The sequence below is a fragment of the Cebus imitator genome, unplaced genomic scaffold, assembly GCF_001604975.1.
Source record: "Cebus imitator isolate Cc_AM_T3 unplaced genomic scaffold, Cebus_imitator-1.0 Scaffold43, whole genome shotgun sequence".
NCBI lineage: Eukaryota > Metazoa > Chordata > Mammalia > Primates > Cebidae > Cebus > Cebus imitator.
In genome coordinates, this window is record NW_016107358.1 from 4,911,243 (window position 1) to 4,917,272 (window position 6,030).

General features: G+C 44.9%; 3 protein-coding genes and 1 pseudogene across 3 annotated transcripts in view; 1 reads left to right on the forward strand and 3 right to left on the reverse strand.

The window, feature by feature from the left end:
• Positions 1-6,030, forward strand: part of CUNH6orf52 (chromosome unknown C6orf52 homolog) — a 365,015-nt gene that overhangs the window by 91,181 nt on the left and 267,804 nt on the right. The gene's annotated exons all lie outside the window — the stretch shown is intronic.
• Positions 1-6,030, reverse strand: part of LOC108302945 (N-acetyllactosaminide beta-1,6-N-acetylglucosaminyl-transferase-like) — a 40,817-nt gene that overhangs the window by 23,335 nt on the left and 11,452 nt on the right. The gene's annotated exons all lie outside the window — the stretch shown is intronic.
• The window catches only part of LOC108302947 (N-acetyllactosaminide beta-1,6-N-acetylglucosaminyl-transferase), an 86,310-nt gene that overhangs the window by 22,931 nt on the left and 57,349 nt on the right, over positions 1-6,030 (reverse strand). The gene's annotated exons all lie outside the window — the stretch shown is intronic.
• Positions 4,526-5,771, reverse strand: LOC108302950 (annotated as a pseudogene).

Genomic DNA, 6,030 nt, shown 5'->3' on the forward strand with positions numbered 1-6,030 from the left:
AAAAAAAAAAAAAAAAAAAAAAAGAAAAAGAAAAATCAAAGGTAATAAAAGCACAAGTTTGATTACATAATTAAATGCTGTGCTTACTTTTGGTTTATTACCCCAAAAGAGTAATATTACTAAAAATAGCCCTACTTTAAAAAAATAACAACAGGCCCAACTGCTTCTGTTATTTATGGAGAAAACAAAGACCATGGAAAGAGAAAAGCAGGGTAAAAGGGACCAATACTTAACAGATATTAAAACTACCGGAGGGCTGGGCACAGTGACTCACACCTGTGGGACTACATGGCAAAACCCCATCTCTAAAGAAATTTCGCTGGGTGTGGTGGCATGTGCCTGTAGAACCAGGTACTGAGGAGGCTGAGGTGGGAGGATTGCTTGAGCCCAGGAGGTGGAGGCTGCAATAAGCCAAAATTGCACCACTGTATTCCAGCCTGGGCAACAGAGTGAGATTCTGTCTCACAAATAAATAAATAAAAATAAACTGCCGGAGGATCTTTGAGAGACTCTCACGATCACCTTGTCACATACAAAAGGCATTCATTTAATAGAAAAGAAAGAATAAGCAGCTGCTTTTTCAGCCCCCAATGGCTACATACTCTATAATAAAAATACGATGTTCTGGAAAAGGCAACAACAGGGATGGAGAACAGGTCAGGATTTGGCCAGGGGACGCTGGGGTTAGGGCAGACTACCAGCAGCAGCATGAGGGAATGTTGGGGACTGATGGAATTGTTCTTGATAGTGGTGGCGGATGTGTGACTCTATGCCACTGTCAAAACACACGGAACTGCACACACAAGAGAGTAAACTGTATGTATATAAATCAAAAACTACAGGCCGTGCACGGTGGCTCATGCCTGTAATCCCAGCACTCTGGGAAGCTGAGGCAGGCAGATCGAGGTCAAGAATCAAGACCATCCTGGCCAACATGGTGAAACCCATCTCTACGAAAAATACAAAAATTGGCTGGGCATGGTGGTGCATGCCTGTAGTCCCAGCTACTCGGGAGGCTGAGGCAGGAGGATAGCTTGGGCCCGGGAGGTGGAGGTTGCGGTGAGCTGAGATCCAACAACAATGTAAAACAGAATGGATCTCCTTCATGGTAAGTGTATACATTTTTAAAGCTGTATTATATAGTACCCTATAAGACTTTTATGTGAGTAATATTAATATTCACTATCTTCTTCCATAAATTCTGAACACATTTTAAGAATCCTGTCATTAAAACCCATATTTCAATATTAGTATAGATACCAAAATATTCATACTGCCCCTTTGCCCAGATATCTGTGACATTCAGAAATAAATTATAAGAAGCACTAAATATATAAAGACTATTGCCTTGAAGGACTTAAAACGTCCATCTTTTTTTTTTTTTTTTTTTTGAGATAGAGTCGTGCTCTGTTGCCCAAGCTGGAGATCAGTGGTGCAATCTCAGCTCACTGCAGCCTCTGCCTCCCGAGTTCAGGCAATTCTCCTGCCTCAGCCTCCCGAGTAGCTGGGACTACAGGTACCTGCCACCATGCCCAGCTAATTTTTGTATTTTTAGTAGAAGCGGGGTTTCACCATATTGGCCAGGCTGGTCTTGAACTCCTGACCTTGTGATCCATCTGCCTCGGCCTCCCAAAGTGCTGGGATTATGGGCATCCTGTGCACCTAGCCAAAAGTCCCATCTTTATTGCCAAGTTCAACTGCTAAATCATGCAACATGAACAAATCATTTCGTCTCCCTGCACTTGGTTTCTCTAATTTTAAACGATGAGAGTATCCCTTCCATCCCTAGCACACAATTACCCATTCCACTTCACAAAATGGAGCTTAAGTTTCTACTTCTTTCATATCTTCCACTCAAAAAAACTTCATCACCACAACCTTTCTCTTTCCATGTGCCAGGAGTGAAACTATTAGTTATGTTATTAAAGAGTTAGTAATTCATGGCTCACAGCATGTGCCTTCTCCACCCTTGCCACCATGAGATTAGCAGTTATTATCATTCCTTGGCTGAGAAAACCAAGTGGAGAATGGAAAAAATTTGTCCAAGGTCGCAAGCTACAAGAAGCCATGATGTGAGCCCCCTACTCTTGGAGAGAGGGGAAGCTACCCTCTTCATTCCACTATAGCTCTCAATTCCCTGGGGACCACTGGCAGACTCTGGAGGTACATGGGCTCATGTCTAATTCATATGGCACACTCTCTCCTGCTCTTGCCTCTACTGGGATACAATGGATGGGAGCTGATGGGGAGATGCACAGGTTTCTCCTCACTGAAACACCCTGTTTCAGTCTGGTTCAGGGGCCCCCTCATTCTGGTGGAAACAATACTGCATATTTTACTGAGGCAGGAAGAGAGAAGAGTCAGGTTATTTGGGAATTGCAGGTGTTCTTTTTTTTTTTTTTTTTGAGACGGAGTTTTGCTCTTGTTGCCCAGGCTGGAGTGCAATGGCGCGATCTTGGCTCACTGCAACCTCTCCTGCCTCAGCCTCCCAAGTAGCCGGGATTACAGGCATGCCCCATCGCAACCGGCTAATTTTGTATTTTTAGTAGAGACAGGGTTTCTCCATGTTGGTCAGGCTGGTCTCGAACTCCCAAACTCAGGTGATCTACCTGCTTCGGCCTCCCAAAGTGCTGGGATTACAGGGGTGAGCCACAGCACCTAGCCAGGTGTTCTCTTTTTGAGAGTCAATCAACACTGGCCTAGGATTTTGCTGGCTACCTGTGTTTCCCAGCATTGCAGCACATGAACTGACGCGCTTATGAACAGCGCACGTGGTGTAATTGGTCACACTTACTAACGTGAGATTCTTAGCTACTCTGCTCCTCTCATTCCTCTTGCAGGGTGAGCCCTGGTAGTATGGGAAGCTGACAGACAGAGGAAATTCCAGCTGCTTTTGTCTGAGTTTGAGAAAATTGTCCAGATCCTTTGTAGTAGCATTTTGGGGGATTGCATTTTTTCCTAGCCCCTTAGCAAGGGGAAATGGTTCATTGTTAATTTTCCCCTTAACAAGGGCAGTTGGTGGAATAAATACAACTAACAGTTATTTACACTTACTAGGCACCATACACCATTCCAGGCACTTGATATGTATTCATACATTTCATTTGCACAATGGTAGGATTAGTATTGCCATTTGCGGTAACTGAGTTTATTTCTCTACATTTCTCCACATATGGAAACTGAGAATCAGAGAGATAACATAATTAGCTTCATGTCACACACACTAGGAATTGGCTAAGCTGGATTTGAAGCCAAATGGTGTGGCTCCAGAGGGTCCCCTCGCTCCCCAACACTGAAAGCACTACACTAGCCTTGTCCAGCTCCCTGTCCCTGGGCACATCGAGAAAATACTCTTGGAAACAAGGGGAAATGTGCTATATTAAGAACAACCAGAGAGGTGAAGATATTGTGTTAAGTACTTGCTACTCAGTTTTCTCCGTTGGCCAGAATTTTGCAGCACAGAAATCACCTGCACACACAGCCTAGGGTGGCTGGCCTGAGATCTAAATCGTGGCAGTGGTGGTGACTGGCATCCAGATGTGGACATGGTAACCATGACAAAGAGAGAAATTCGATGCCCAGAGGCCATTGTTTCACGAATTCTTTGGGACACAATGTAATATAAATAGGAATGTGGTGACATTAATATACTGTAGAGAGGGAGAAGAGGGAGGGATAGAGGTGGTAACAGAACTAACAATGGTTGAGCCAGGAGATACACCCCCATTGTCCGTAATTCTCACAACAATCTTAGGAAGTTGGTACCATCCTCGATTTACAGAGGAGTAACCTGAAGCCCAGGTTAAGGTAGGTTAATTGCTCAAGATCTGACAGCAATTAACCTATCTTAACTTAGGCTGACAGCAGGTAAATAGAACCTAAGTGTGTCAGCCTCTAATACTTTTGTTTTTTTCACTACATGTTCCAGAGTTAAAGCAAAATACAAGAATCTCTTCTGAGACCACCTAGCCCAATTTCTTCATTTTATAGATGAGGAAACTGAGGCCCAGAGAGGTTAAGTGACATGTCCAAGGTCAAACAGCTTTTTAGAGACAAAGGCTAGAACTTAGAACAGAATTGTGTAGTGTGGGTATCTAAGTCACTAGCCTCTCTTACACAGTACTTGAAAGCACTTAAAAAAGAAAAAGAAAACATTCACAATTGGCTCATAATCCTTCCTGTCCATTTGCTTAGTATTCTACTGTTCTTCTTTTTTTTCTTCAGCAGTTTGCTAAATGCCCTGTTTATTCTGCAAACAAGGCTTAGAAATGTGTAGACACAATCTGTAGGTTGAGAAATCTCTGCCCTGGCGCAGTGGCTCATGCCTCTAATCCCAGCACTTTGAGATGCTGGGGCGGGCGGATCAGGAGATCAAGAGATAGAGAACATCCTGGCCAACATGGTGAAACCTGAAAATACAAAAATTAGCTGGGCGTGGTGGCGTGTGCCTTTAGTCCCAGCTACTCCAGAGGCTGAGGCAGGAGAACGGCTTGAACCTGGGAGATGGAGGTTGCACTGAGCTGCGATCACGCCACTAAACTCCAGCCTGGGCGACAGAGCAAGACCTCATCTCAAAAAAAAAAAAAAGAGAAATCTCTGTGTAGCTGTGACTTCACAACTACCACAAAAGCAGTAATAACAGCGGCTTCTGAACACATTAACCGACGATTGATTTGTTTAGAGAGAACACAGTGAGAATGGATTCCACATGGACTGTTTCTCTAAGAGAGCGTCATATTTTGCTGCTCTAGTCTTTAAGAACAAGTGGAGCCTTCACCTGAGCTGCCACCTCCCTACCGCTCAGGGCTTCAATAATTGCAAGTGCAAACTTGAAGCTGGTCCCAGGCCCCTGGCTCGTAAGAATCAGGCCGTCCTTTTCCACACCATTCTCAGGGTAGGTGTAATGACCCCCATTCATCATTTTGTCTTTAGCAAGCAGGTGTGTTGTAACTTTACTTCCAAAACCTATTTCATGAGCCAACAGTGCAGTGGGACCTGCGCAGATGGTGGCTATCAGGCCCTTCCAGTTTTCCTGCTTGTTCAGTATCTCCTTCACCACAACAGACTCATAAATTCTGTGCACCCAGATGACCTTCTGGTAGAACCACCATGTCATCCATGCCTAGGGTCCCTCTTTTTTTGCATCTTCAAGACTGGCATCAGCGCAAATGACAACATCACAGCTACATTGTACTGGATCTTTTCCAGCCAGACCTGCAACGGTGACCTTAATCCCAGCTCGCCTCATGACATCTATGGGATGATCATCTCCATTTCCTCTGTTCCTTTAGCCAGGATGACCAGAGCTCTTTTGGAAGCCATTTTTATGTTATATGTTTTAAAGGCTGCACCCTGCGCCTCTTCCTGCGGACGCGGTACCCCGGCCCATTGGAGACCACTCACCCCACACCAGGCAGAAGGTGGATGTCAGTATTCTACCCTTCTTAGCTGTGCAGTGTGAAGTGTTTAAAAAGTCAAAGTTCATGAGCTACTGTTCCAATCCTTAGTGTCTTCTGGGGTCATCAGCACTCATATCCTGACCGGTGTGGTGGCTCACACCTATAATTCCAGCACTTTGGGAGGCCAAGGCGGGAGGATTGCGTGAACCCAGGAGTTCAAGACCCGCCTGGACAACACAGTGAGACCCCATCTCTAACAAAAAATCAAAACTACAACAACAAAACCCCCTCATAGTCCTTGGAGCAACCCAGAGATTCTGCTGGTCCTTTTATAAACATCTTTGAAATGTTAGCAAGTCATAGTCACTGCTGTGAGACTGTCTCCAGACCAATTCCAGATATATTTTATGGGGTGGAAGTTGAATTAAGACAATTCCTGGGCCAGGCACTGTGGCTCTTGCCTATAATCCCAGCACTTTGGGAGGCCGAGGCGGGTGGATCACGAGGTCAGGAGTTCAACACAAGCCTGGCTAACACAGTGAACCCCGTCTCTACTAAAAATACAAAAAATTAGCCGGGTATGGTGGCACGTGCCTGTAGTTCCAGCTACTCGGGAGGTTGAGGCAGGAGA